The following is a 21,333-nucleotide window of genomic DNA, read 5'->3' as shown; positions in this document are numbered from 1 at the left end:
ATTTGCTAACTCATATAGCTTATTTAGATTATATTTGTTAACTCATATAACTTTTATATAGGATGTGCTGATTTCAGATTGTTCTTCAATATTCATAGAAAATTCCATGGATCAAGAGTAAGCTATTATGTTACAAGTTACAACTAAGTTGCAGGAAATGCTTAACTTACACACATGCCCTGCGCCTTACTGTACAACCTTTCACAAGCAGCGAACACCATATGGCATTTTGGTATTGACACCTCAGCATTTCTACCTGTTTTTTAAGTTCTCTGGGCCTATCCAAGTGCCCATGAGGGGTGTAGGACCAATTGGAATTCAGGAAACCCCTAATCTTTGGAAAGTGTTGACAACTCAACCTCTAAATTGTTTCTATATTTGCATGCAAATTGATCTATTATTCTTATTTTTTTCCAGGACAATTTGCTATCAGAACTGAACCATTGACCGAACCAGTGGACACCCCGAACTGGGAACTAGTCAAAACCGGACTGGAAATCGAAAATAGTAAAAATAGTGGACCAAAAAACCAGTTGACCAAAAATACATGAAACATTCAAATTTTAAAGAAAACCTTATATTCACAAACCATATGAATCCAAACCATTTATACAAAAATATGCAAAAGTTCTCAATTATAAGGCATGTAAGGGTGCATAATACATATAACCAAAATAGCACCGAGTGCATTCCAACTCTGAACCAAGAATACATCAAAAAATAGGCTCTGGCTGGTCTCTAGCATCCATAAAAATCACGCTACAATATATTCCTACATATCATCAAAATTAAGAGAAGCTTGTGACCAAGATCCTCCAGAAGGTCAGATGGCAGATTATAGACCTATGTCAACACCATTTAGCAGAAGATTGGAGAGTTCTGTTATTGTTGATCCATCATTGTACTGGTAGTTGATTGGTTCTTTGATACATTTGATTCAAGGATACATCGATTAGGATTACAGTGCTAATGATAAATAAAAATACTACTGGTTGTTGGTTCTGCTTGGGATTCGGTATGGTTTCTTGGTAGAAAATGAAGTAGGATTCTGTTGCACTGCAAAGAAAGAAGATATGGAAGATTGTACAATTAGCTGTGAAGTAGTTTGGCTCCATAAAATGTTTGATGAACTATTTGATGACATGTTGGCTTCAATTATGATACCTTGTATTGGTCAAAGCTGTATGAAGATTTTCAGAGAACCCGAAAGGTAGAAGCACATTATGATTCGAGATATGATGTAGGATGGAGTCATGAAGCTACAATATATCTCCACTGATGAACAAGCAGCTGATGTATTGACGAAGTCCCTTCCTAAGGGAAAGCATGAGCATTTTAGAGAGAAGCTTGGGCTTGTGAATAACTCCTCCCAGTTTGTGAGGGAGCGAGGATGGACACCTAATTCTCCATGTGTCATGTACTGTGGCCAAGGCTAATAGTCATAAGTCAAGTAAATGAACACAGTTAGGGAGAATGGTAGATTGGATAAGCATCATGGACCAACATTTTTGAGTCATGTACTATGACCGATTAAGACTAACTGCCTAAGTCAAGTACATTTGACCCAGTGTAAGAATGGTCTGGTGCACTGATATTTACTTGACCTCCTTTCTATATATAGGAGTCTAGGGGGTCCCAATACATGGGAGGGCTAGCACCATCCTCGGAGCCCTCAACGTTGGAGCATAATTAGGCTATTCTATCACTGGGAGACCTATGAGACCCATTTTGTGCCCTAAACAGAAAATTGGGGTCCACACGATGATTTGCATGGAGATTTAGGGGTCAACCCCTAGATAATGATTTTTTGAGCCCTCCACACTCACTTTAGCACTAGAGGAGCTCAAAGCATGCCCTATAAGGGCCTACGCAGGCATGATGTCTACATTTCAACCTCTTTGTGGGTTAATTTTTGTGTTTACACATTGGCTGTAAGGTCGACTTGTGAGCTTACTTAGTACTTGCCTATTATTTTATTATTTGAGGGGCTAATATGCTAAAATTGGAGATCATTGAACACATATAAATTAGATAGACCTCATTTGATCTCTCTCATCATCAAACTTGTGAATTTCAGACCTCTCAGAGAATTCACACTTGCTTCTTGTGGGTGATTTCAGAGATACTTGGATGCATTTTGATGTATGAAAGCTGATTTTGACATTCTTTGGAGCTATTTCTTGGTCTAATGGATGGATAGACTACATGTTATCTTCTAAGTGCCTATTGATGAAGATTATTATTTTGAATTGTCTAATGTATGGAATCGCTGCTTCTAGATTATGTTTGTTTGTGCCCTAATTTGTTGGAAATAAATTCTAAAGGCTATGCAGTTGAGTATTGCATATGTTACTCATTATAACATGTAATGAATATTCCTAGTAGAGTACTTCTTCTTATTCTCCATAAAAGTCCATTCTTCCATTAATTGGGTAATTGTTGAAATTTTGATAGCTAGGGCATCAAATTTCGACCTCCTTGGAAGGGAATTAGGCTTATCTAGCACATCCTTGACTCCATATCCCCATAGAACAAGGCACTGCTCCAATCACTTGATGATCAACCTTAAATTTCCTCCATAATTTTCTATTCTCAAATTTGATCCTTTTAAGGCTAGGGAAAAATTCTAGGGCTTGAAATGAAATTTTAGGGAGGAGGCTTTTTGGTGATTTGAGAGCCTAAACATCAAGAGATAGGTCTAAGCTACCTAACCTATCTGTTTGGTGGGCATCCACTCAAATTTCATACATAAAATCTCTTGCCCTGGGTGTTGCTTTAAGAGGTAAACCCTAGTTTCTTTTCCCCTCAACTTGAGGGCTTTCTTGAGGGTTTCATGAGCTTTGGCTTAGTTAAATATCATTGTAAGAAACCCTTTCCCTCAAGACTTAACCTTGTGAATGCTTATCACCATTGAAAATATCAAAACCCTAGCTGTTGATCCATCTTTTCTAGGGCTTTTCTTTTAGAGCGTTTTGCTTCTTTGAAGCCTTGAATCATTATTGAGCCTCTCTTTCGAATGAGCTCTCGCTTGATCACTTTGAGCGTTATACCTAGGATATCTATTCTAAGTGATCATTTTCTTACCGGGATTCCTCCCATTGGTGAAAATCCGTATAGAGCAAGGGTTTGTCACTGAGGTGACATTGGGCCTCTACCCCATTGTTAGCACTTTGTGTAGCTTTTATCTTGTAGGGTTTGCCTCTCCAAGGCATACTAGATTTTGTGGTAACATGGGGCACTCTTTCTCTAAGTTATATGCAACTCCTCTTTACCTTAAATTATCCAAGGAAATAGAGAGGAAACATCTTTGAGCAAGAGGATAGGTAGTTCCCATGCTATAATATTAGAGCATTGGTCATATTCTCACAGTTCAATCTCTAATTGAGGAGGTGAGGCATTGTTCTTCATATGTGTTTTGCTACTTTGTTGTATCTCAAAAGGAATTTGACTCTATCCCAAGGAACGCTTTGTTCTATAGGCTTACAAACATTGGTATATCAAGCATTCTTGTTATGATTATCATCCACCCCTATGAGTCTGTCCTTGGTAGCTCGACACAACACCTGGAGTATTAGACTTCATTAGGAGCATCATTGGCATAAAACAAAGTTGCCTTGTTCACCGACATACTTTGGGACATACATGATGAGCTTACGTATTTTCTTGGAGGTCATATCCAACCAATATATTCATGCCTTGTTCACCAGGTTTTCACATCCATACTCCTTTGTTGATGATGTGCTTCTTTTGTCCTCCACTATGGAGGGATTATAGAGACAACTTAATGCCTTATCAAATATTTAAGATCTTCATCAGTTGATGGTCAATCATGGAAAAACCAAGGTTATGATCCTTAACTAGTTGAAACCTAGCCTTTCACAGTATCATTTATATTTATGGGGCATGAGTATCGAGATCACCATTGCTCACACCTACTTGGGTGTTTAGTTTTTAGAACCTAGTTTGGTTTACAAAAATCCCTTCAGTCCCATATGATTAAGTATTGTGGATCCCTCATTGTTCTCGAGTGCTAATGTTTTCAAAACCATTTTCAAGACATTCAATTCAATTGTTTCAAGGTCTAGGGACCTAGATTACTAGAGTTAGATTGGGCAATGACAAAGCGAGTTCAAGCTGTAATGCTTCGTCACGTCGTTAGATAGAGGACAAATCCCTACGTCATTATTTAGGCAAAGTTGGTGTCACCCCGTTTAGGATTGAGACCATCTTTGGACTTGTTTCCCTTTTGCAACAGGATCAGTGGTAGGTCTCTTTAATCGACAAGGATCACTTTCCTTAACTTGCCTATTCTTTCTTGGTGGCCATAGCCACTACCAATACTTTGATGAAGCTCGTTGCTAGTTTGTTAAGCGTACCTTTCTACTTCAGTCTCTTGGTATATTAATAGACTATCTCCATTATTTAGATATTCTTTCTATACCCCTTGTTGAATCCTTACAAAAGGGAAACATATGTAGAGCACTTTTTGGAGCCGAGAGATGAACTTATTCTTTGCCCTCGATAATTAACTTTGGAATTTGATGCATGCTGTTTGGATACCCCTTGGGCAATTTTGGGGCGGTTCTCATTATCTTCACATTGAAATTGACTACCATATCACCTCACGAGATAGGAGTTGCTAGCACTGTCCTCTTCATGTGATTAAGATAGAGGAACATTTCATCTTTAGGTGTCTTGCTACTGCTTCATTTAGTGGATTGCTGAAGATCGTACAATTCGCTATGGTCAGCACACAAACACGACCGAGGCCCACTATCGCCTTGGCATAGGTCCCCTCCCGAAGTCTCAATTCCTACCATAAGGCTATTGCAGGTTTTTTCACCGCTGTCATTCTTGCTTATATAAAAATATGCAATATGTATTTAACTAAACCAACCTTAAACAAGTACACTAAAACTTATGGAATTTGTCAAATAAATAACATAAATTAATATACTTGAAATATGTTATCTAGAAAATAAAATTATTGTATAATATGATACCTGTTTAGGGTAGTTTCTCAATAGGGATGCTTGCTATCATGTTTTAACAGGGCTGCAAATCTACAAATAAATATCTTAAAGCAAGCAAATATACTCAAAACTGTGTTAGATATGTCATGTGAATAATTAATTTTGATGTACTTTAAATATCCTAAGAAACCGGATTCGTCCCCCAGGCCCATCGTGTCTCGAATTGGGCAAATCAGACACGATTCAGTCGGATTCGTGTCCTTCTAATCGTGTCCGATCGCGTCTGATTGGGACACGATCGTGTCTCGATTTTGGGACATGAATCTCGAGTTTGGGCATTCTACGTGGTGTTAAAAGGCAGTTTTGCCCATTCTTTTTTCACATTGATTTATTTTGTTTGCTGTGGGTGTTTAAGAGCAAAGAAAAAAGGGGTGTGGGAACATTTTCAAGGAGATTCAAGCAACAGGTAAGTGCATTTTCTTACTATTTTTTTTGCATTTTTATTACAGCAGTTTGCATGTGCATTTCTCTTACAAATTTGTGCTTTTTTTGTTTATTTTTTTACAACATTCATGGCTCAATCAAGGGCAACAAGGAAGGGCAGAGGAAGGGGAAGAATGTTCCCATTGGAGATGTCACTCCTCTCCCAATTTTGTCAGGGTCTGCTACAAGTGTTCCCTCTATTGCAAGTGGGGCTACAACAACAACTTCAAATGTTGAGGGAAGACATCCTCCTCAAGATAACAAATATCCCTTGTGGAAATATGTCACAAGAGAGCAAGGGCCAAGCAACAAGGTGAAGGGAGGAGGCAGTGTGAGTTGGAAATGCAGCTATTGCAACAGTAATTTCATGAGCACATATTACCGTGTGAAAGTTCATTTGTTGGCTTTACCAAGTTGTGGAATTGCAACTTGTACAAGGGTGCCTTTACCAAAGAGGAAAGAAATGGAAAGAGAGTCCAATGTTGGTATGGCAAATGTGGCTGCAAAATCTAAAAAAACCAAGAATGATGACCCCCTTCCATTCTTGAGGAAAAGCAACAACAAATTCCCATTTGAGAGTTTTGGTGGGGGACAAGCAACAAAAATAGAGGAAATTTCACTTGGTCTTGTAGAAGATTTTTCAGAAAGAGAAACGGGAAGAGTTTGATCTCACCATTTCCTTTTTTTTCTATCAAAACTTCATATTCTTTAGTGTTGCACACTCACCTCTATTTATTGAGATGTGCCGAGCTCTAACTCAAGTGGCTCCATCAGGGTATGTGCCTCATGGGTTAGAGAAGTTTAGAACCACATTGTTGACGAAGGCAAAAAAAGAGGTGGAAAAAATGCTTGAGCCTATTAAAGCATCATGGCCAACATCTGGGGTTAGCATTGTTTCTGATAGATTGATAGATCTAGCATGACACTCACTCATCAACTTCATGGTTTCTTCCTTGAATGATCCAGTTTTCTTGAAATCAGTGGATGCACTTGGACAATACAAGGATACATAATATATGGGTGAGTTGTTTATTAAAGTTATTGAAGATGTAGGTGTTGATTCTTGTGTGCAAATCATTATAGATAATGCATTTGTTTGCAAGGCTGCTGGCATGATTGTGGAAGCTAAATATCCACAAGTGTTTTGGACACCTTGAATTGTCCATTCATTGAACTTAGCACTTAAATCTATTGCTTTTGATGTGCTTTGGATTGGAAGCAGTATTGAGGATGCACGACATATCCGCAACTTTGTACAAAATCATACAAATGCCCTCACTATCTAGAAGGAGTACACCAATCTATCATTATTGAAGATTGCAGATACACGGTTTGACTCTTTATTCATCATGTTGAAGAGGTTGAGGGAGGTCAAGACTGCTCTTGGGGCCATGGTTATTTCAAAGTTTTGGTCTTTTTGGAGAAATCCAGATCAAGTAGCCTCTAAAAGAGTGAAGGACACAATGTTAGATGATGCTTGGTGGGAGAGGGTAGATCTACTCATTCAGATCATGGACCCTATCATTTCTTTGCTTCGATTTGCAAATACAGACCAACCCATCCTAGTAGAGGTTTATGAGGGATGGGATTCCATGATTGAGTTAGTGAGGAGCATTATTTTATAGAGTGAGTGCCCCGAGTACGAGACATCATCAGAGGCCTTCTTCACCACCATACAGGATATTCTTGTCAACGGATAGGACAAGAATTGCACACCTTTACATTGTTTGGCTCACTCATTGAACCCAAAATACTACAGCCATGAGTGGCTGAATGGTGGACCTTCCTGTAGATTCTCTCCTCACAATGATGGTTAAATCTCACAAGCGAGGAAAGATGCATTCAGGCGGGTTTTTTAGGATAGGGCATCCCTTGATAAGTTGGAGGATGCCTTTGCAGAGTTTTCGACTGGCACTGGTCGATTTGCAGGATATGATCTGATTAGAGATAGGGGGCTAAGAAGCTGTATTCTTGGTGGGCAAATGATGGGGCAACAAGCCCTCCTCTACACAAGTTAGTCATGAGGCTCCTCTCTCAGGTGACTTCATCCTCTTGTTGCGAGAGGAATTGGAGCACATATGGGAATTTGTATAGTGTCAAGAAGAACAGGCTTGAGCAGTCCAGGGCAGAAACAATGGTATATGTGCACACCAACCTTCGTCTTATCTACAGGTAGAGGGATGAGTGGTTGAAGGGAAAGACAAAGATGTGGGATGTCTTTCCCGATGATATGGGTCTGGACAATAGTGTTGAGTTGGCATTGGCCAGCTTGGATCTCAATAATCCGGTGCTAGGGCCTGTCACATTTGATGATGGTGATACTGTAGAGGGGTCATCTTCCACACCAGTAGATGCAGAGATGACTTTGAATACAAGGGAGGAGAGCAGTGGTGCCCATGATGATGAGTACAATGATGCTGATTTTGATGATGACTATGAGGATTGATGACTCATGAGGATTGATTGCTATTTCTATTTGCCACTGGCATTGCACTACCTATGTAACACATTTTTGATTTTGATGACTTAATGAGAAAACTACAATATCTTTATATTACTATCTTGTCTTTCTCCTATTGGGTCATTGATGAATTGAATATGTATTATGATTTATCATTTATGTCACAATTGTATTTGTATGCATAATGTTACTTTGTAAAACTTACATCTAGATGAAGATCTATGTTTGAAATCAATCAATTTGTTTCATGAATGAAATTTTTTGTAAGAAATATCTAATTTTAATATATATATATATATATATATATATATATATAATAAAATAATATATAACGTATCCTATTTTGGGGGGTCAACGTGTCCGTATCCACACTCGAATCTCCGTGTCCGTTGTGTCCTGTGTCCCCGTGTCAGGTGACATAGTAAATATCCTAAACAATTATAAAAGTGATTCATTGAGTGAACACTCGGTTAGGGGGTTTTCTTTGTAAAATTTCTTGTTGCCTTGTTTTTAGCAGGGCTATAATTTCTATAGAGAATGGAGAAATCAACAAATCAACAAGTAAACTCCTTAATAAACTACTCAAAATTGCTGGAACACTTTTAGATCTTAGATCTAGGAGTGGGGAGGGTAAAAGACAAAATGATAGTCAATCTATACCACCTTTAAGCCTTGGACTTGCAAGCTAGAAATTCAATTTTATAGGTCTCGATGTCAAAACCCCTTTGGTACACAACTGATAAATTTATTTCAGTTTATAACTATTTAAAGGTTTGAAATAAATGATTATAAGCTACGGATTTAAAGCGTAAACTATAAAATTGAATTTGAGCTAAACATGACAAACAAAATGTACTTGTTATATAGTGTCTTGTTGAGTACTTTTTGAGTGAAATCTGCAATCTGGAAGTCTGCTATGGCAATATATACCTGCCTATATGCAAATAAAAAACTAGATATATCCACATTAAATATGCAAAAAAAAACTCAAGAAAAACAAATATATCCATCCGTTGGTTTTAGGCTCTTTTCACCAAGGGTTTTACTACCTAAAAGGCTGGAAAATTTGAGCAAGCTAGTAAAATTAAGCAAAAAAAATACAAGGAAAGTTTGTTTTATATATTTTGAAATAAATTGGGGTTGAGGAGTGATTTACCTTGCCTTCTTAACTCACCAATTTGTATAGTCACGATCACAAACCTTCTTTTGTTATTCCTTCCCTTTTGAGGCTAAAGAGTGATGAGTTGGGGGTGAAACCATCCCACTCTCTTACCCCTGAATTTGCTCACTGGAAATTCTAGCTCACTAGGACCTATTCATTTGATATGCTCCAATCGAAATAGAAACTATAGCATTAATAGCCCATAGTTTTGAATGGATATCCCCCCTAGAGGGTTTGTCGACCACTTGGAAATGTGTATTTTTAGTGGCTACTAGTGGGTAAAATTTTAGTCTTCTCTCAATGGATTCCTACTTTGATCTTGTGATGAGAGAATTGTACCTTCAAAACAAATTCAGAAAGCATAGTGATAGAGGGAAAAGATTAATAGATTCCTCTTCCATTAAAAATTATAATATTTGACTTGCCATCCTCTATGAGTTTGGAGACTAAGTTGACTCATGAGAAAAAACAATATTTGATTACATTAAATGCATTGAGTTTGCCCATTAAGTGGGTTGAATTGCCCTCAAAGCTCCCAAATAGTCCAACATTCTGCAAAGAAAAGGTCCAAAAATCAAAACCATGAAGAATAGTGCCCATCTCTCCTTTAACATTCCACCTCTAGGCCTTCAATGCTCCATTTGAACAACTCAACTTTTCATGGGAATGAAGGTGATTATCCTTGTTAATTTGCTCCATAAGATATGAATGGTAATTTGGCCTTCAACTGCTACTTTTTTTCCCACAAAGGCATCTTCTGGGAAATAATAACCTTCAACAACTAATTTGACCCTTTTAAGAACTATTTTCTGATTGGACTAGACTTTAAATGTTTTAATGAGCTAGTTTAGCCACCTCATCCATATGTCCAATGCCCTAACCTACTTAGGCATGTTGAGAAATCTAGGGCATCGAGATTAGGTGATTTCTCTTAATTAGATGACTGCTTGTGAATACTTTTTACTTCTTGATTAGGATCTTCTTTTTCTTATGTTATTATAGTGTTATTCTTCATCAAACAACTACCAAGCATAAACCATAAAGAGACAAGAGACACAAAATATAGGCTATTAGCCAGGGTCAAAACCTCTCAATCTTGAGAGAAAACTCGAACAAATTCTTCTTCTTATAGAGATTCCAATTGACGAATACCAAGACCAAGAGCCTTGACCTATTTGCCTCTCCAAGACCAAGACACAAGTTCCCTTGATGATAGTCAACCTTCTGCTCCTTCCTTTATCTCGGCTCCTCTTCCACTTCGACTTTCTGCTTCAAACCTTCAGCCTCCTTGAATTAGGTCTGCAATCCTAATTCTAACTTGTACATAAGACCTTTTCTTATGCCTTTCCTTCGCTTGGGATGGAGTCTCCTACTAGCTTGACTCAACCTCCCTTATGACTTGAACTTCTTTCAACTTGGCTACCCAAAAGGACTATTGTTCTTCTCGGTTTCTTCTGCCGCAATTGATCTTTTACTACCCCGCCCATGTAGAGGAAATTATCCCAAAAGCAGTCCTGAAATGAGCTCCTTTTATATCTTTGTTTCTTCGCTTGATAACATACTTCCTTTAGTAAGCATCACACTTCTTGCTGTAGACTTGACCAAAAAACCTTCTTTGAAATTCTGTTATGAAATGGAATCCGAACAACCCTATTTATAGTTGTTTGCCCATGTATATAAGCCGACATGAGATGTGTTAAAATTGGCAATTAGGGCCAAACTCCACATGGGTCATCTTATTTATGACAACTGATATTTTTCTTGGATTCCTCTCTCTGAGAGGTGTAGGATTGATCTAAAGATCTTCCTATTCTGACATGTACAAATGAAGTTATGAATTTATTTTGATTATGGTCAAATTGTCAAGGTCGGCCTGCAAACTTATGTAGGCTTAGAAGCCCAATAGTCACGTCTATTCATCCTCAACGTTGCATATAAATAGAAGGTGACTTAGCCTCATTTGGACACACTCATCTTCACACTTCTCTCTCTCTCTCATTGATTGGGCATAGATTTCCGAGTCTCTTTCTCCACACGTCCGAAATTTCAGGAGGCCAAAATTTCAGGAGAGCGAAATTTTCAAGAGGTCGAAATTTCAGGAGACCGAATTTCTGGACAGTTTGACCAAGTGTTGACCAGTGTTGACTGTAGCAAGGGTTGACTGCAGGTGGGTTGTTTGACCAAACTTTGACTGGGCTGAATTTGACTATTTTGAGCGCTGTTTTATCTTGCTGTTTGGACGCTGAAGTTGACTGATTTGCCGAGGGTCAAATCTGCCTTGTTGACCAGTGTTGACTTTTTTGGTTAGGGCTCTTTTGCTGCTGTTATAAATTATCAGATTTGTAAATTGTACTATCTCTTTCTGTTGAATTATTGAAGACTAAAAGAAGATTTGATCAAAGGGTTCCCCACATTGCGGTTTGTCCCTTGCTGGTGCCACATCTTGTGTCCTCTTGTCTTGGCTTGTCTTCTACTATTTATGTTTATGTTCTATTTGCATTTTACGATGATATTGATGTGATTGCTAATCTAATATTGATACCGGGCTAATAAAGAAATTGAAGTAAAATTGCTCTAAAGCATAGAACATACCATTGTTGCCTAAAATTAACAAGATGATTGTGAGCCGACATGTCTATTTGAGAGATTATATTATTCTTTTTAAGCCAACTTGAAAGAGGTGACTTTGTCTTGGTCTTTTAGGGATTTCTAACTTATTTAAGGACTTGTATAAATATGTAACATGCCCAAGAAGGGTCCTTCATACATGACATAGACTCAAATTGACTTTTATAACTAGATGACAAATCACAATGGGAGCCAATTTTTCTTCTTTTCATCAATTACATAAGATCACAATTACACATATCCTTATGAAGACCGAACTTAGTTACACTTTTCAACACTCCCTCTTATCTAGCGAGGTATTCATAATGGTACTTGGTCATTCTCAGTCTAAAGAATTTCTCATAAGAAGAGTTGGATTGGTAACCCATTTGTATAGCATCATATCAACCAACATTGTCATATAGCACAACCTTTAATAACAACTCTATCTCTCCACGAGATCTGAACACAATGCTGGTGAGACCAATGATGTATAGACACCCTCATCATTGTCTCTCTCGGAACATACCCCACTCGGGTTCTCTGGGTGTGTTCCACCAGGACTATTCTTATCTTGGATTCCCAGTTCCCAAAGAATATCGGTGCTTTGTGACTACTCTTATCTTGGATACCCTAACTCATCCTCAAAGAGTATCAAATGCCAGATGTTTACCCAATCCTCCATTCTGTCTTCCCAAGTGAAGACAAGAATGATGTGTCTATCTCTCCCTCTTAATTATGGAGGACATGTCTTTTTCAATAAAGGAATGTACTCATTCCTACGAAAGGAATGTTCCTAACCTCCCTCCTGGCTTAGGAATTTCCAAGTTTATTCCAAGTAAGAAACTTGTTTCCAGGCTCCCTCTTAATTAGGGACCTACAACAACTCCTTAGGTGGAGATGATGGGACAACCAGCTGCTTTGAAGAACTCCTTCTCAAAATGTCATGAACTTCTTTTCGTTATCTAGGAGTCTCTATGTTTGGGACTTCTACATGTTGAAAAATGTGTAACTAGGTTCGGTCTTCATAAGTATGATAGTATTCTTGTAAATTATAAAATTAAAAGAAATTATTACTATTATTGGAGCATGAGTTTCATGCTCAAGTTCTTTTATTTTATAGGTCAAGCACCCATTGAGTGCTTCTAGGGTTTGTCCTAGGTATAAGAGTCATTGTCATATATTGAAGACCCTATGGGCACATTGTAAATTGTAAAGAAAAAATTATTTTGTCTTTAAAGTGTCAAAATACCTCCAAGATCAAGTCGGCCTAAAGAGTTGTCAAGTCGGCCTACATGAAGAGTCACGTCCACCCTTGAAGAGCCTATATATAGAGAGGAACTCGTCCTCCATTGAATCACTCACTCATCTCTTGATATGTGAAGAAGAAGAAGAACTTGAAGAAGGAAGTGCGAAGAAGAGGAAGTTGAAGAAGTCGAAGTGTTTTTGGGCCTTATCTATCTCTCTTGTGAAGATCAAAGTTAGGGGTTTTGTGCTGGGATCTTCTGTGATTCGATCTTGGAAGAAGAAGAGAAGGGAAGGCAAGTGAAGGTCTCAAGACAAGGCAAACAAAGTCAAGAGGAAGGCTAGTAGAGGGAGATCAAAGTTTCCAAGGGAAGCAACAACAATTGCTAGGGGCATAATTTCGGATCTACTGGGAAGTCGAAGATATTGAAGCAGGAGGCTGTGGTAAACTTGATCTTGTAGGGTGTTTGTCTGAGTTTCTAGGTCATGGTATTCGTCAATTGAAGAATCTATAAGAAGAGAAGAGATTTAAGGGTTTTCCCCTCAAGAGGAGGGGGGTTTTGGCCCTGGCTTGTAGCCTATATACCGTGTCATTGTTCTTATTGTTTTGGTAGCTGTTTGATGTATTGCCCATTGGAATAATAACGAACAAAGCTAATAAGTAAAAAGGTAACACAAACAATTATCAAGTTAAGAGAATTAACATATTCGTTGCCCTATTGAATTCTCAACATGGTACCATTGCTTTGGTTCTCTAATGGCATCATGAAGATCTCCTCTACAATGAAGAAGGTCATCAAGAAAATTTTAAGCCATCTCAAGAAAGGTATCAAGGAAGCATGGAGTTTCTTATTCTCTTCAAAGAAGGCATCATTCAAAGAAAAGGATGAAGGTCTCTTCTTGGCTCTCTCTGATACATTCTAAGATGAAGACATCTGGGTAATTGATAGTGGCGCATCAAGGCACATACTGGTCACTCCAACTGATTGAAAACCTTATCAAAAGGAAAATCTGCTTACTCTGTGGAACTTGGAGACAACAAAAACTATCTTGTGAAAGGCATTGGATCAACTTCCATAAAACTTGCAGATGGAAGCAACATCCACCTCAACAACATTCTATTTGTTCTAGGTTTGCACAAAAAATTACTTTCTATTTCAAGTTTAGAAGACAAAGGAGATAGAGTAGCCTTCATTGATGGAAAAGTAGTTGTTCGGGGAAAAAACTCAAGCATAAATCAAGCTAAAGTTATTGGTATCGGACAAGGAAGGCTTTACATATTAATATCTCATGTAGATCAAGCCCTAGTTCACACTAAGATTAGTCCATGTGAACTTTGGCATCGAGGATTTGGTCATCTACATTTCAAAATACTTCCAACTTTAAGTTCCATAGTAGATGTAATCCCGAATCTAAAGGAGGATCATGAAGGTGTCTACAAGGGATGTGCATTGGGCAAGAATACCAAGAGACCATTTGGAAGCAGTGCTTCACAGTCGAAAGAAACCTTGGTCTCATTCACTCTGATGTGTGTGGCCCTATGACTCCAAAATCACTTGGGGGCGATCTATACTATATCACATTCATAGATGATCATTTAAGAAAGACCCGGGTTTACTTAATGAAAACCAAGGATGAAGTAGTTACAAAATTTCAAGAATTCAAAGCTGAAGTGGAAAACCTTATAGAAAGAAGAATCAAGCTACTAAGATCTGATAATGGAGGAGAATATACATCCAAAGAGATTATAGCATTTTGTAAGGAATCCCGAACAAAATGGAGTCGTGAAAGAAAGAATAGATCCATTGAAGAAAGTGTAAAAGCAATGTTACACGATCAAGATGTACCTAAGTTTTTGTGGGGAGATGCAACAAAGACAACGGTTTACATTCATAATCGATGTCCTCACATATCTCTTTATAACAAGACTCCGGAAGAAGTGTTCACTAGGAAGAAGCCATCTGTAGATCATCTCTGGATCTTTGGGTGTCTTGTGTATATTCATATACCAAAGGACAAAAGAAAGGAGTTGGATCCTTCCGGTATGAAGGGTATATCTGTTGGGTATAGTGACTCATCAAAAGCTTCTAGAATCTATATGAAAGATGGACATCACATTGAAGTTAGTCGTGATGTTATATTTGATGAGAGTATAACATTCAAGAAGTCAAAAAGAACTTTCCATAGATTCTGATGATGAAGAAATTCCTATATTTGAGGAGGAAGTTGACAAGGAAGGAGAAGAATCACACCATGAAGAAGAAGGGCCTAGTGAACTTGTTCAACCCGTGGTCATCCCAGAAACAAGGAAAATACCTAATTGGTTGAAATCCACACTACTTGATGTAGAAGGTCATGGGGCAACGCAAGGATCATTTAGAGAAAGTAAGAGACCCAAGAAATATTTTGGGTATGCTGCATACATGACAAAATTAATAGAAGCAAAACCGTCCGCCTTTGAAGAGGCTGCAGAATATCGAGAATGGAAGGATGCCACGAATGAAGAGTATCAATCTATAATGAAGAATGGAGTCTAGGAGATCGTACCTAGGCCTGAAGACAAATCTGTGGTTACTTCTAGGTGGATCTATAAGATCAAACATGCAACTGATGGAAGTATAAATAAGTATGAAACAAGATTTGTGGCTAGAGGCTTCTCTCAACTTGAAGGCATCGACTATGAAGAGACATTTGCTCCAACAACAAGATATACAACAATTCAATGGGATTGAACATCCCACCAAATGGATGTCAAGACTGTGTTTTTGAATAGCACTATAGATGAAGAAGTCTATACAGAACAACCCTTGGGATTTGAAGTCAAAGATAGGAAGGCATATGTTTGCAGATTGAAGAAATCATTATATGGCCTCAAGCAAGCACCAAGGGCATGGTATGCTAGAATGGATGCATATCTATAGAGAATAGGCTTCACAAAAAGTTCTGCTGACTCGAACCTTTATATTAAGGTTGTAAATACTAAATAGTGATCTTGTAATTATTCTTTTGTATGTAGATGATCTTCTCTTAACAAGTGCAGAAGGTCGAATTGAAGAATGTAAGAAGCAACTGACAATGAAATTTGACATGAAGGATCTTGGGCTGATGGATTACTATTTGGGACTAGAAATCTGACAAGCATCGAATGAAGTCTGTTTGGGTCAAGGAAAGTATGTGATCGAGATACTAAAGAGGTTCGACATGATGGACTGTAAACCTATGACCACTCTGATGATCACAAACTTGAAGAGACTAAGGAGTTCTGAATCAAGCCCTGTGGATCCTTCCAAGTATAGGCAACTGGTTGGCTCATTGATGTACTTGGTGAATACTCAACCATACATATGTTTTGTAGTAAATGTTCTTAGTCAATTCCAAGTGGATCCGAAGCATGATCATTGGATAGCAACAAAGCATATTCTAAGATAACTGCAAGGGACCATCAATTACTGTCTGAAATATGATAGAAGGAATGATGTCCAATTGATTGGATATACAAATTTTCACTGGGGAGGTAGTGAACAAGATTGTAGAAGCACTACGGGAGGATGTTTCTGTTTAGGATCCTCCATGGTTTCATGGATGAGCAAAAAGCAAGACATCGTTGCTTTGAGTAGTGTTGAGGCTGAATATGTTGCAACATGAGAAGTAAGCAGAGAAGCAGTATGGTTATGGAAGTTGCTATCTGACTTGTTTGAAGGACTGATGAACTCTACAGTGATACTTTGTGATAACACTAGTTGCATTCATTTGTCTGAGGATTCAATGTTTCATTGAAAGACAAAGCACATTAACAACAAGTATCACTATATTCGAGAGCTAGTACAAAATGGTGTGCTGCAACTACGGTAAATCTCCACTGATGAACAGGTAGCTGACATATTGACGAAATCACTTCCGAACAGGTAGTCAACGTATTGACGAAATCACTTCCGAACAAGAAGTTTGTATACTTAAGAGATAAGCTTGGCTTGGTTGATTTGTCCTCCCTAATTGAGAGGGGGAGATAGACACAACATTCTTGTCTTCACTTGGGAAGAAAGAATGGAGAATTGGGTAACCATTTGGCATTTGATACTCTTTGAGAATGTCGTAGGGCATTCAAGACAAGAGTAGTTGTGGACCAATATTCTTTGAGGATTAGCTACCCAAGATAAGAATAGTCCAATGGAAAATCATACTCTGTGAACACCCGGGTGGAGTACGTACCTTGAGAGACAATGATGATGGTGTCTATAAATCATTGGTCTTGCCAGCATTGTGCTCTAATCTTGTGGAGAGATAGAGCTGTTAGTTAAGGCCTTGCTATGTGACAATGCTGGTTAATATGATGCTAGACAGATGGGTTACCAATCCGACTCTTCTTATGAGATCTCTTCATATTGAGAATGACCATGTACCTCTTATGAATACCTCCCTAGTTAAGAGGGAGTGTTGAAAAATGTGTAACTAGGTCCAGTCTTCATAAGTATGAAATGTATTCTTGTAAATTGTAAAATGAAAAGAAATTATTATTATTATTGGAGCATGGGTTTCATGCTCAAGTTATTTTATTTTATAGGTCAAGCACCCAATGAGGGCTTCTAGGGTTTGTCCTAGGTATAAGAGTCATTGTCATATATTGAAGACCATATGGGCACATTGTAAATTGTAAAGAAAAATTTATTTTGTCTTTAAAGTGTCAAAATACCTCCAAGATCAAGTTGGCCTAAAGAGCTGTCAAGTCGGCCTACATGAAGAGCCACGTCCACCCTTGAAGAGCCTATATATAGAGAGGAACTCGTCCTCCATTTGATCACTCATTCATCTCTTGATATGCGAAGAAGAAGAAGAAGAAGAAGAAGTCGAAGTGTTTTTGGGTCTTATCTATCTCTCTTGTGAAGATCGAAGTTAGGGTTTTTGCGTTGGGATCTTCTGTGGTTCGATCTTGGAAGAAGAAAAGAAGGGAAGGCAAGTGAAGGTCTCTTAGGGTATCTTATTAGCCCTAAGACTCAAGACAAGGCAAGCGAAGTCAAGAGGAAGGCTATTAGAGGGAGATCGAAGTCTCCAAGAGAAGCAACAATAGTTGCAACAGTTGCTGGGGGCAGAATTTCAGATCTACTGGGAGGTCGAAGATATTGCAGCAGGAGGCCGTGGTAAACTTGATCTTGGAGGGTATTTGTCTGAGTCTCTAGGTCATGGTATTCGTCAATTGAAGAATCTATAAGAAGAGAAGAGATTTAAGGGTTATCCCCTCAAGAGGAGGGATTTTGGCCCTGGCTTGTAGCCTATATATTGTGTCACTGTTCTTATTGTTTTGGTAGCTGTTTGATGTATTGCACATTGGAATAATAATGAACAAAGCTAACAAGTAAAAAGGTAACACAAACAGTTATCAAGTTAAGAGAATTAACATATTCATTGCCTTGCTGAATTCTCAACACTACATAGGGCACCAACCATCCATCACTTTCATCCATGAGTCAGCCATGTCATCATCGGAAAGTGATCCATCTGTCCATATCTGGCCTTCCTTCATGCCATGCTGCTTTCTTTATGCCATGTTTACTTAAGGATTTTTCATCATACTACATGTGCATCGGTGGTGGAATACATCCATAGATCTTCCCTTGGCAACCCTGCATAAACCCATCTAGATATTTGCTAAAAAAATAAAGGAATGAACATTAAAATCAACATTACCTTTGTGATGGTATTTCATCATGACATCTTCTAGTTTGCATCAACATCCTGCATATATATCGACACATCTCCCAAAGACATATATTGTCAAGGGTCTCTTTTCTTTTTCGGACTCGATCAAAGTCTTCATATCTTCCATGGAGATATCCTAGTCAAATCTTCTTGGTCTTTCGGATGTTGATTGCCTTTACCATGGTTGCATATTCCATGATCTCTTCCTTCCTTTCTTCACACATTTCATTCCCAAGGGCTTTCAATCAGAGTTCCTCAATTGTAGTCAACCAACTCATACTTCATACGAGGACATATTATGTTGATTTCATCTACTGAATGTGTGACCCATGCATTTTTGCATCCCTTTGAGGGAGGAGATCCTTTCTTTTAATCATGCTCTTAAGATAGAGCATTGGTTCCTGATATCTGCAAACATATGTCATGACTTCCACAATATCAAATGTAAGCATACATATCTCATTTTTCTTTTGGGTCATGAAGACTTCCTGGAGCAGCTTCCTTGATTGAAAGAGCTTCAATCCCTTGATTTGCTTTACTTTTATGTCATCATCCCATGAATTCCATAAGTTTGGAATTCTTGATGAAACACATGCTTCCCCTCATGATCGGTGAACCTTTCAATGAAGATTCCATTAGAGAATCTTGAGGATCTAAAGTATCCTCATCAACATATGTTTCCTTTTGACAGATGTATGATGAAACTTGTACTAGATGACCTTGCCACTTGTGCTTTCAATGAGATTTCCAAGAGCTATATCCTTGACTTCCATAGATTCTAACCATCTTTCGTGCTTCTCTATAATGATGTCAGGGGCTCTTGCTTTCAATGCTTCTATGATGCCTTGATGCATCCAGTATTTTACTGGGTGAACCATGATAGCCATATCTTACAACAAAAGACTTAGGAACTTAAGTGAGGAAGACTATCTCAATAGTGGAGATCTATTACTTCCTCCTTGGATTTTTTTTTTCAGCGTCCTCCACTTCCTCGGTGATATGGGCTTCTTCTCTTTTTTCTATTGTTATTGTCATTCTTGAGCATAGAACAATCTCTCCTATAGTGCCCATATTCTTGACACACATAACATTGTATTTTAGCCATGTTCTTCTTCTTTTTCTGAGGACCAAACTTTCCAAATTTTCCCTTTCTTTTTGTCATTGCAACATATGCTTGATTTTGCTTACCTTTTCCCACATCAGATTTGGCCTTTAGTCTAGATTCTTCAATCTTGCACAGTGACCATAAATCTTGGAATGGAGTAGCTTCTTTCTTCCCACAAATACTAGAAGTATAGTTACCCCACTCCTCTAATAGTGCATTTAATACAATTGTAGTCATTTCACTATCAGACATGACTTCTCCCAAATTGATAGTTGATCCCGGATTTCAGATATCCTCATGAAACATGAGTCTATTCCATCTTCCCTTGACATCTTCAGCTTGTAGAGTTCTTGCCTTAATGAGATGACTTCTCCAACAATGCTTACGGAATACAACTCTACCAGTTTGTCATAGATTTCTTTTGAAGTTTCAAGTTTGGATACATATGGGATGAGGGGATCCTTGATAAATTCTATGAGAATCCTTTGAGCCCTACTTTCCCTTTTATATACTTTGCAAGAGCTTGAGCATCTTCCTTTCTTGGTTTAGTGATAGATCCTTTGACATGTTCCATAACCTCATTTTCAATGAGATTCAGATCTGTCCTTTTCTTCCATGCAAGATAGTTTGAAGCCCCAACGAATTTGTTGCTTTCCTTGCAAAAAGACATTTTGACAGATTCAAATGTGGACATAAATATACTTACTTGATAGGATGCTCCTTCTCCTTGCTGCTTCCTTGATTTTGACGATGATATAGAGGGTAGAAAACTTCTCGTTGATGAAGATAGTTTTCTTCAAGAATGATCCTTGATCCCACAGAGAGAGATGACACCGCCTTTTGATCTAGCTTCCTTTGGATGAATATTCTTCAAAACAGTTTAACTTGATTCATAGATTTCTTCAACTTGAGTAGATGTGCGGTTTTGGCCTTTTTTTCTTGACGATGATCCCAATACTTCTTTGTAGACTTGTTTGATCTAGGGTTATGATGCTTCCTTTGACTTCAAGATGATCTTCACTTTGATGCCTTCCTTGAGATTTGATCCTTGAGTGTCCTTTGATAAGATGCCCTTCCCTGACTTAGTCACCTTAGCTTTGATTCCATGTTGAGAAATCTAGGGCATCGAGATTAGGTGATTTCTCTTAATTAAATAACTGCTTGTGAATACTTTTTACTTCTTGATTAGGATCTTCTTTTTATTATGTGATTATAATGTTATTCTTCATCAAACAACTAACAAGCATAAACCATAAAGAGACAAGAGACACAAAATATAGAGATTCCAATTGATGAATACCAAGACCAAGACCCTTGACCTATTTTCCACTCCAAGACCAAGACACAAGTTCCCTTGATGCTGCTCCTTCCTTTATCTCAGCTCCTCTTCCACTTCGAATTTTTGCTTCAAACCTTCGACCTCCTTGAATTAGGTTTGCAATCCTAATTCTAACTTGTACATAAGACCTTTTCGTATGCCTTTCCTTCGCTTGGGATGGAGTCTCCTACTAGCTTGACTCAACAACCCTTATGACTTGAACTTCTTTCAACTTGGCTACCCAAAAGGACTGTTCTTCTTCTCAGTTTCTTCTGCTGCAACTGA

General features: G+C 38.2%; 1 protein-coding gene across 2 annotated transcripts in view; it reads left to right on the top strand.

Moving 5' to 3' along the window:
• Window positions 1–21,333, top strand: part of LOC149222538 (uncharacterized) — a 160,657-nt gene that overhangs the window by 58,333 nt on the left and 80,991 nt on the right. The window lies entirely within an intron of this gene.

This window comes from Pinus tabuliformis, chromosome Q (assembly GCF_031772625.1).
Source record: "Pinus tabuliformis cultivar Carrire ecotype Pingquan chromosome Q, CPIR1, whole genome shotgun sequence".
Taxonomy (NCBI): Eukaryota; Viridiplantae; Streptophyta; class Pinopsida; order Pinales; family Pinaceae; genus Pinus; species Pinus tabuliformis.
The sequence above is the reverse complement of the archived record's forward strand: the minus strand, read 5'-3'. Positions and strand labels throughout refer to the sequence as shown.